General features: G+C 35.6%; 1 long non-coding RNA gene across 12 annotated transcripts; it reads right to left on the bottom strand.

Annotated features, from left to right (window-relative positions):
• Positions 1-1,128: 1,128 nt before the first annotated feature.
• On the bottom strand, positions 1,129-9,483 carry LOC113271806. 12 transcript variants are annotated; one of them, XR_003322375.1, is made up of 12 exons: positions 9,381-9,483; positions 8,989-9,175; positions 8,835-8,900; positions 8,674-8,738; positions 8,499-8,563; positions 8,148-8,248; positions 3,109-3,197; positions 2,863-3,027; positions 2,620-2,712; positions 1,881-2,005; positions 1,661-1,794; positions 1,129-1,483 (listed from the first exon to the last, which is right to left on the bottom strand). It is a non-coding gene; the product is annotated as an uncharacterized LOC113271806 (long non-coding RNA). The 12 variants fall into 12 exon arrangements; XR_003322374.1 differs by having other exon boundaries at positions 1,881-2,026; XR_003322369.1 differs by adding exons at positions 3,664-3,757; positions 4,309-4,529 and having other exon boundaries at positions 1,881-3,027.
• Between the last annotated feature and the right edge of the window lie 1,324 nt (positions 9,484-10,807).

Consider the following 10,807-nt stretch of genomic DNA (forward strand, 5'->3'; position numbering starts at 1 on the left):
TCAATCAATTAGAATATATAACCTTTGATTGTTGATTTAAATTGATTGGCACTTGAACATTTGTCTTTGGTACCGTTCAAGTTCTTTTACATAATAATCAGGCTCGCGGATTTCTATCTGTTTGATTTGCTGATTACATTGTAAAACAGAGATGTTAAACTCTTTGATATACTTTATTCTAGATTGAGTCTGACTCTCTAGTTGATTTTCTATAAAGTATATTGGAGTAAGTCCTCTTGCTGGGTGTGGTTGTTAGACCCCCGTATTATTTGTAATAGATGAGAGTAACCTAATTAGGTGAAATCTCTTACATCCACTAGTTTAAAGACTTCTTTCGGATCGAGAAGCGTCTAGTAGTACCAATTGCGGGAAAATAAAACTGACATTTTTCTTAGTTTTCGATTATTGATTTGATTGACTAACGGTGGTTAAAACTTGATTGCACCTAGTTTGATTATTCTTGAGAGCCTTCTCCTCTGACATGAGGTCACTCAAACTAGATCAAGGTATCTTTTGATAGACATATTATTGCTAGTTGTATATATCGACAATCTATCATTTGATGGTATTTTTCAGGATCCGAATTTGATAGTTTGTAAACCTAGACCTGGTTATATTGACAATCTAGACCTTGGTTGATCTAACCGAACAAAGGAGTTCGTTATATTAAACGAAAGAACCTTTGTTTAACTCAACTAAATATATGATTTAATTTTTGAAGTTGATAGAGCAGTTACCAACACTAAGATAGACATTAGCAACTGCCTTCCGATGATGCGAAACGGACTCGCATAGCAGCCAGCTGTTGCAAAACGTGGTGTAACAAATTTTCGCAACAGTAGCCTGTCTGTTTCGAATTTTGAGTCGCAACAGTTCTCACAACAGCTATGTGATCTTGCGACCCATTTGACTCGCAACAGCTGTTAAGCGAAATATTTAATGTTAGTTGCAATTTCTTGACTAAGTCAACGAAGACTGATCCAAAATTTTGCGGTAAAAAATTTCGCAATCTACCTGTTGCTAAATGTTTGCAACAACAAAAAATAGGTCGGTCATTGTTGACCTAGTCAAAATCTTTTCACCCCATTTCAATTTTATCCTGCAACCACTCCATAAACACTGTAATCCTTGTGATTCAATCAATCAATCAATTTCTAATATTGATATGTCCAGTGATACATGTTTAAACAACATCAACCGCACTTTACAAAAGAAAGGGAAGGAAACAACTATGCTTATCATTTGTAACTACATTTCCTCTAGATTTGAATCAATACTCTTAACTTAGTTTAGTTTCAAAAGTAAGAGAAGAGACATGCATATACGAAGAATATAAGAAACTCCTACTGGTGAACTGGTTCTTCTGATGTGGCTTCCATTTCGGCCTCGAGTTGCAATAATGTAGCTTCCTTGAACACTTGGTACTGATTCAACACTATACTCTGAAGTCCCCACTAAATCTCAAAGGTACGACTGTGCCAGCCTAATTATTATCAAATGAAAAACAAATTTCAAATTACAATTCAAGTCATACTGAAATCTCTAGATATACTGTTGCGGCCACAATTTGCATTATAGTTAAACAACTGAATCCTTGCATCATATGCAGTGAAGTAAATTATCCTTCAAAAATACAAAAACATTAAGAGGCAATTCTTACCTGTAACCTGCCAGTTCCAGTAATCATCTCCTCTTTCATCTTTTCCCGCTTTTCTGCAGCTAAGGGCTCCAAGCGTAGAATGGATCTTCTAGCTTGATTATTTGAAGGATCCAACTCCACAGTTTTCTTCATGTCTGAAAGAAAAGAAAAATAGTAAATAAAAATCATAAGTTGATTAGTGCAAAACTATGTCTAGAGAAAACTTATTAACATTTCAGACCTAGCATAGCTCCTTCAAAGTGTTGAAGCTTTTCGTGAGCCTCCACTCTCTAATCAGATCTTTCATATATGCAGGATTTAACTCCAGAGCTTTGTCGCACTCCTTAATAGTCTCCTCATATTTACCTTGTGAATATCATGTTTCAACTTCAAGATCAAATGATAGAAGGAATTATGACCAGACGAAGAACACCATGATACATGAAAAGAAAACCAAAGTCGGAATTACACGTTGAAGTGCATAGTTCAGACCATACAGGACTTAAAGAAGGCATAAGAAATATAGTTCAGGTCATTTATCACGTGGCTTAAGTTGAATAATAAACATCATTTTATATACTCGTACCGAATTTGAGAAGCAAGCATCTCTATTTGCATAACATGTAACAACCTGTAACGCAAGCTCATACACTTAACAACAAGGCATCTTAATACTGCCCAGACCTAAAAAGCTTAATACTGTCAAGATACAAAGTAATTTCATGAATCAAGATGGTGTAATGAAAGGTGACCAGCCCTGGTGTATAGTTTTACAAATTCTAGGAAAGGTGATCAGCACAAAATATATCAAGGTCTAAGGTTTTTCAAGTAATACTCCTGCCATTTCGATGATGATTAACTAATGCAAGGATTATATCCAACAAGATCCCAACTCCTTTTATTTATTTCACAGCATTCTCATCTCAAATTTCAGTGAAGGAACAGCAGAAACTATTTGTAAACGTAAATAGGAAGTGTACCTGTAGCTCTCATATCAGCAAAATGGACACAAGGTTTCTACTTTCAGGTCATTTGCTTTCATATCATCCAACTACCAGTTCCATGACTATCAGCTGGAGTGAGTAACAACATACCAGAAAGCTCGTAAATAAGACAACTGAGCATCTTAATAGTAATTAACACTAGCCTGGAAAACCAAAACGACGATCAGAATGCAACTCGACACCTTTCTAAAGGTCATATTCAAGTCTAACATAACTCACACTTCCAATAATCACACTAGTATCTTCTCTGAAAACCCAAGAGGGCTTTTTACCACCAGATGGGGCTATTGATGAATAGAATAGGGAGATCTCATAACACGAATGCTATCCAACCATTTGTAAATCAACAACAGAATGCTATTCAGCCAAAGTCTCAAGCTTATTCTGCAAATAAAAATCACAAAAATCAGCAAAAAAATCCTCAAAAAATGAACATAAAATTCATCGTTATTAAAAAAAACTAACCTTTAAATCTCAAACAAGTCCACCACGATCTTCTGCACTCATAGGACACATCTTTTTCAATCAAAACCACTTCAATTTTATAATTCTCACTGTTGAAATTGAAGTAGCCATTAGATAGGGAAAAAGAAACAAAAATAGAAGTAGCCATTAGACAGGGAAAAGTGAAACCTAGATTAAGAAACTCCTACTTGTCAACTGGTTCTTCTAATGCGGCTATCCATTTCGGATTCTGAGTTGCAATAGTGTAGCTTTCTTACAAAGCATACCGCACTCTTGCAATGTCAGGTACACTAACCCATCTTTAGACTGCTTCTAGTAGATATATAGTGATAAAACATAAACTAAGCCGACGAAACAGTACAACTCAGCCTAAAACTTAAGCCATGTTGATTATGTAACAGAATCTTTTGTAATGGTATATAAAGCATGACGCATAAGACATACTATATGTTCGTACTTGGTCTTTAATAAATGAAATCTAAGCACAATGAACACGCAGTAAAGTAGCAAACAACAACTCTTCCAATCAACACATCTGTCAAAGAATACACTAACCCGGAACAACAACAATCTTCTCCTCTCTTCAGATACACCCTTCGATATAGAGAACCCCTTTTAGACTTTTCAGAATCGGTTTCAAATTCCTCGTCTAAGCACCACATTCAAAACAAAAAAACTGTGTTACACCGATACACCTAAAAAAAAAAATTCAGCCGTATCGATACGTATTTACACGGATACGCGTACTAATACTTCCAATACTTCAAGATACAACTCAGTTAGAAAACTTTGACTAAATATTAGATCTCAATACCTTAATATTAGAAAATTAGGTATTTTACTAGATTCTATGAGAAGTTTTAACTATAGTGACAAAATATTAGTTCCAAATCTGTCCACTGATCTTGCTCTAGACTTTCTTCCTTGTTATCCAGACTTTTTCTATCCAGTGAGGTTAATCATACATGTACGCATTTTGTTAAGTTTCTATCTTATATATAATATATTCATGTTAAACTGTTGATATGCCGTATCGCCGTATTTTAGTTTTTCAAGTTGGTGTATCATAGTAGCGTATTGGTATCTTGTATCCGATACCGTATCCGTATCGTTGCAACACAGCAAAAAAACTAACCAAGTCAGCGCAAAGCTGATAAAAAAAAAACTATAAACCGAACATAAAACACAAAAGTAAATCACCTGGCAACTTTTTAATTTCCGAACCATACTGCAGAGTTGCCTTACCCACAATGCGGGGTAAGTTGAGATCGAATCCATGTTATCAAGAAAGCAGAAATTTACCAATTTGATGATTTTCCCGTGCCTCCTGTTCTGCAAATGGGTTCATCTTATGTCCAACCCAATCCTTAATAAGACTGAATCCATGTTATTCGTGAAGATGTGACCTAGGTAATTCCAACCTGCAAACCAATTGACTAAACACCTATTAAGTGTTAAAGATACAGGCGAATTTGTGATTTGATCCAAAATGATCTACACACGTTTAATGGGTCAAAGAAGCTAGTTTTCCACGCTGGGTAAAGCCCAGTACTATCGAGGACTATCGAGCATTGACTAGAGAATTCTATCTCTAGAGTCTTCTTATGTTAGTCGGTCATCCAGAGAGTTTCTTCTCTACATTTTTCTTTCTCTAAGTTGGTCAATTAGTTCTAGAGCCTTCAGTGTCCAGAATGTTCTCTTAGTTGGTTGAGTAGGCCTATAAATAGGCAACGGATGTTTCATTTCCAATCAATCCAAAAACTTAAAGTGAGTAAAGAAGATAGGTTGAGTGAGAGCTAGAGTTAGTAAGAGCCAAAGAGCCTTTTGTAAACATAGTGAGCCAAAGAGTTACACTAAATTTCGTTGTAAACATTTTCCATTTCCAATATTAATCAAAGCCTCACTTTCCAATTAACCAACCTCTCTTCCCAAATTATTTCCATATACCCATCACATTTCCGCATTGCGCCAACAAATTCTTTGATTAATATGAAAATGAAAATATTACAAGAGGCTTGTGTGGCAACTTTGGCTTACACTACTTGTTTACAAAGAGGAACTTTGGCTCTTACTAACTCTAGCTCTCACTCTACCTAACTTCTTCATTTTTTTTATTTTTTTTTTATTTTTTTTTAATTGGAAATTGAGGCTTTGATTAATATTGGAAATGAAAAATGTTTACAAGGAAATTTAGTGTAGCTCTTTGGTTCACTATGTTTACAAAAGGCTCTTTGGCTCTTACTAACTCTAGCTCTCACTCTACCTAACTTCTTCACTCACTTTGAGTTTTTGGATTGATAGTTGGATGATCCCAAATGGAACAGCAAAATGGACAAGTATTTCCGAGATAATGGATTTGACAAAAGTCCAAGTGAGCCATCGCTCTACATCAAAAAACAAGGTACGGACTTCCTAATTGTCTGTCTCTACGTTGATGATTTAATTTATGCCAGTACAAAACAAGAGATAGCAGAAAAATTTAAGGAGATGATGAAAGAATATGAGATGACAGACTTAGGACTTATGTGATATTTTCTTGGGATTCAAGTAAAACAATCTCAAGAAGAAATATTCATTTCACAAAAAAAATATGCGGAAGACTTACTGAAAAGATTCAACATGATGGATTGCAAACCAATTGCATCTCCAATGGGTACCAATGAGAAATTGGTAAAAAATGATGGAGAGACAAAAGTTGATCCAACCTTATTAAGAAGTCTAGTCGGCTCAGTGATATACTTAACAAATACAAGGCCGGACATCGTCAATGCAACCAGCATTGTTTCACGGTTTATGAGCGAGCCAAGCAAGTTACACTATGCCGCCGCAAAGAGAATTCTCCGTTATATCAAGGGAACAAAGAATTTTGGCATCAAGTATACAAGAGAAAAAGATAATGATTTAATTGGCTTCACAGATAGCGATTGGGCAGGTTCTATTGAAGATCGAAAGAGCACATCAGGCTATGTTTTCTGTATGGGAACAAAAGTTATCTCTTGGAGTTCCAAAAAACAAAGTACGGTGGCACTATCGTCATCCGAAGCAGAGTAGATAGCATCAACAAGTGCAGCATGTGAAGCAGTATGGTTGAGAAGAATAATGACCGACCTACAACGACAAAAGCATCCAACAACTATCTACTGTGACAACATGTCTACAATTTCAATGACAAAAAGTCCAGTCTTCCACAGACAGACAAAGCACATAGAGCTACGACATCATTTCCTCAGAGAGCTGGTCGAAAACAAGGAAATTGAGCTCCAATTTTGTCCAACACAAGAACAAAATGCCGACATCTTCACAAAAGCAGTCACGGTGGATAAGTTCAATCATTTTAGAGACAAACTTAACATCACAAATTAAGAGAGGGTGTTAAAGATACAGGCTAATTTGTGATTTGATCCAAAATGATCTACACACGTTTAATGGGTCAAAGAAGCTAGTTTTCCACGCTGGGTAAAGCCCAGTACTATCGAGGACTATCGAGCATTGACTAGAGAATTCTATCTCTAGAGTCTTCTTATGTTAGTCGGTCATCCAGAGAGTTCCTTCTCTACATTTTTCTTTCTCTAAGTTGGTCAATTAGCTCTAGAGCCTTCAGTGTCCAGAATGTTCTCTTAGTTGGTTGAGTAGGCCTATAAATAGGCAACGGATGTTTCACTTCCAATCAATCCAAAAACTCAAAGTGAGTTAAGAAGATAGGTAGAGTGAGAGCTAGAGTTAGTAAGAGCCAAAGAGACTTTTGTAAACATAGTGAGCCAAAGAGCTACACTAAATTTCCTTGTAAACATTTTTCATTTCCAATATTAATCAAAGCCTCACTTTCCAATTAACCAACCTCTGTCCCCAAATTATTTCCATATATCCATCACATTTCCGCATTGCACCAACAATAAGCACCACCTACTAATTTCCTCGAATCAGTAACCATTGTAACTGCATAATGCCAAAATCATAGGGATAACACCTTCAGCCCAAAATTCAGAATAACATCACCTAAACATTGAGGTGAAATTTCCCTTTTGTCCTATTAAGCATGTAAAATATGCTCAGCATCAAGTTTCCAAAACAAATTACACTACTGACGCAAAGGAAAACTCCATACCTACCCTAATGATTTACAGAAATCTCATCTTTTCTGTGTTGCAACGATACGGATACGGTATCGGATACAAGATACCAATACGCTACTATGATACACCAACTTGAAAAACTAAAATACGGCGATACGGCATATCAGTAGTTTAACATAAATATATTATACACATGATAGAAACTTTACAAAATACATACATGTATGATTAACCTCACTAGAGAGAAGAAGTCTGGATAACAAGGAAGAAAGTCTAGAGCAAGATCAGTGGACAGGTTTGGAACTAATATTTTGTCACTATAATTAAAACTTCTCATAGATTCTAGTAAAATTCCTAATTTTCTAATATTAAGGTATTGAGATCTAATATTTAGTTAAAGTTTTCTAACTGAGTTGTATCTTGAAGTATTAGAAGTATTAGTAAGCGTATCCGTGTAAATACGTATCGATACGGCTGAATTTTTTTTTAGGTGTATCCGTATAACACATCATCTTTTCGAAAACTTCAGTTCAAAGCAGAAAGCATGATCTCATAAGTCTTGTCATAAGGTTGCATCACCTCATAAGGTTCGTCATTTTTTTTTCTTCTCAAGTCCTTACCATTTTCCTAAAGAAACTATGAAGTTCACATAAACATGAGAAAATATATACAAAAGAAACGTCAGTACCGTATATGATATGATATATGATACATAGTCTATAAAAAAAGTCCCACGATACATAGTCTAATAACCAAACGGCGTGAACTCGTAATCCTTTCAGGTATTAAAACTTTTAAAGGCCGCTAATTTGAAAACTTCAAACTTATAACGAGAGAACAAGAAAAAGAGGCAAAAATGTTCCACATCGTGTAGTTGGTTGTAAAATCTATTTGATTCAATACCATGTTTCCAAGCAAACAAAAAACAGACGAGCAACCAAATTTAAAATATCATCTCAATCTTACCATTTGTAGAGTAAACGCTAAGATGAATAGGAACACTAGAAATTCCCTTTCGACGCCCGTCTCTCGATCAGTCTCATCTCCAATCTTCTTCCTCACAACAGCTAACACATAAGACACAAGCATAAAACCGAACAGTCAAACAAATATCACAGTACAACAACACATTGATTGAATATTTCTGATTGGTAGTTAAAACCAGCCCATGGCTGTTTAAAGCTGTATTTATAAAGCCACCAAACCTCACATTGTACATTCGAAAATTCACCATAACTAGCTCATCAAAGTCTATTAAAGAGTAGTTCAATTAGTACTAACAGCACAACAATCAGAGAGAGAGATTATAACAATCACCTGGGCACGAATGAAATTACTAGGGCAAAAAGTGGAGAACTGTCCTGTAGAGATTATAAGCTGAGCTGCAGCAATAATAAAGTATTCATTCAACTGGTGTAATACAGATGTTTGTTTCTATCAACATGAACAACAAACATTTATCATTTTATTTACTAGATTAATGTTTCTTTACCTTCGTAGGTACATAAATCAAGAGGGTCAATTTCCCTTGGCAACTGGAGAATCTTCTAATGAAATCTAAACAGAAACAAAGAATCCATTCACCTAATTAAAATAAAAAATCCACAAGATTCACAAAAACCCTGAGTATCAAATTGGGATCAAAAATATCACCTCAAGCTTGTAAATATTGCATCCTGAAGCTATAAATGCAGAACAATAGGATTCATCTTCATTAACCTGAAAATTTTAAGAACAAAGTGAATGTGAGAATGTAAATGTGCTTGGGAGAGAGATAGAGAAAGAGGGTTAGGGTTTAGAGGTTTACATGAAGAGCAAGATGACTAGACTGTAGATTTCCAGGAGAAGGATTTTGAACGAGTGTTGGAGAAATCACGACTTTTCTTCTTTTAAGGAGCAAGACGAGTACCCCAAAAGCTGCTGCAAAATACTAAGGAAGTTGAGGTCTCGTAAATTCCCAAATCCAAATGAACCCTAACACCAGCAACTTAAATCTGTCCCAACAAAAGAAGAAAAATAACCCCCTTTTAAACAAAATACAGAAAACCCTAAGTATCAATCTACCAAAATACAGGAAAAAAAAAACATCATTAATCGATTTAAACAAAAAGACTCAAAACCCTAACTATAAATCTACCAAACCCTAACAGAAAAGCATCATCAGTCGATTTAATACCCAACCCTAATCGTCAAACATACCTAACTTCCTCTGGTTTCAATGGCGCAAGAGATTCAATAACGGGAGAGCTTTTCTTGTTCAGAGTCAGATCTGTCTGAGAGAGCGAAAGAGAGGACGAGTGGTAGTAATGAATTAGAGGTATTTTTCCTAAGGATAAAACGATTTGTATCACACGCGATTCGCATGCTTGGAAAAAAAAAGTGTTTGCAGCTGTTTTCTGCCACACGCGGAACTGGCATGCTGAAATCAAAACAGTTGCGAATAGAACTGAAGTCTAGCAGTTGCGAAATTAGCAACAGAATTTCGCAAGTGAAAATTTGCAACATACTTTTTCGTTGCGAATTTTCACGACTACTGAAGCAACTTAAGATAACTCTATTTTAGGAATCATGTGCGTTGGCTAGATTGATTATATGCGCAAGGATATTGAAGAAACTAGGTAACTAGGGTTAGTTTACTTGGTCTCAACTATACGAAGTTGGTATTGGTCTTCGTATGGTGGCTTAATTCTGAGAGTATCCAAAACTGGACTAGATCTTGTGTTTTCTTGCATTTGCGGTTTCCTCATTAACAAAATATTGTTTTGTGTTGTTACTTTACTTTCTATATTATAATTATGTCTTGGTTATGATAAAGTAACTGCGGTACTTGTACGTTAATCAAAATACTTGGGTTTGATCCTTATAGTTAGGTTTTCTTTCGATACCTATTCTATATACTAAATGTATACCTTTTTCGTGCCATCTTCTGGACAATCTCTGTCTATATTAGATCATTCAAGGTATCTATCATATAAGTTGATATCGAAAAGATTGTGGTGTACTTGGTACCCTCGTCATTTCAATTAGAGACATTATCAACACTGAAAACTCAATCCCTATAAGTTTTTCTATGTTTTTGCAAACTTTGACCTCCAAACATATAGGATATATGTGATCTAAGGTTAAACTTTGAAAGACTTCTCTTGGGATTCGTGAAGCACGGATATAACCTGGTCTTGGAGATTCATAATCGTTTAGATCAGGGAATAGATTTGTTTATGTTTCTATGATCTAATATCAGAAAGGAAATCATCACCCATCATGTAGGAGGCTGGGTAGTTATATTCTTCAAGACGAACTTTGGAGCAACTCCTGGGGCTATAAAATATATCACATAAAGGAATCAAATCTATATGTTCTTGCAAGAATCAAGAGAAGTAGGGACACAACTACAACATAGCAGCTTGGAAGGTTTATTCTCTCAACTACATTCCAGGCCAAAGTCTTATAGTAAGCTAGTGTTTCTAAACGCTTAATATAGTGTGTGTGTGTGTGTGTGTGTGTGTGTGTGTGTGTGTGTGTGTGTGTGTGTGTGTGTGTGTGTGTTCAATCTAGACGAGGTCTCGAGGTTTTGTTTCTTTGCATTTTTCCTCGTTAACAAAATTTTCCAGTGTGTGCTTACCTTT

This window comes from Papaver somniferum, chromosome 4 (assembly GCF_003573695.1).
Source record: "Papaver somniferum cultivar HN1 chromosome 4, ASM357369v1, whole genome shotgun sequence".
NCBI classification, from domain to species: domain Eukaryota; kingdom Viridiplantae; phylum Streptophyta; class Magnoliopsida; order Ranunculales; family Papaveraceae; genus Papaver; species Papaver somniferum.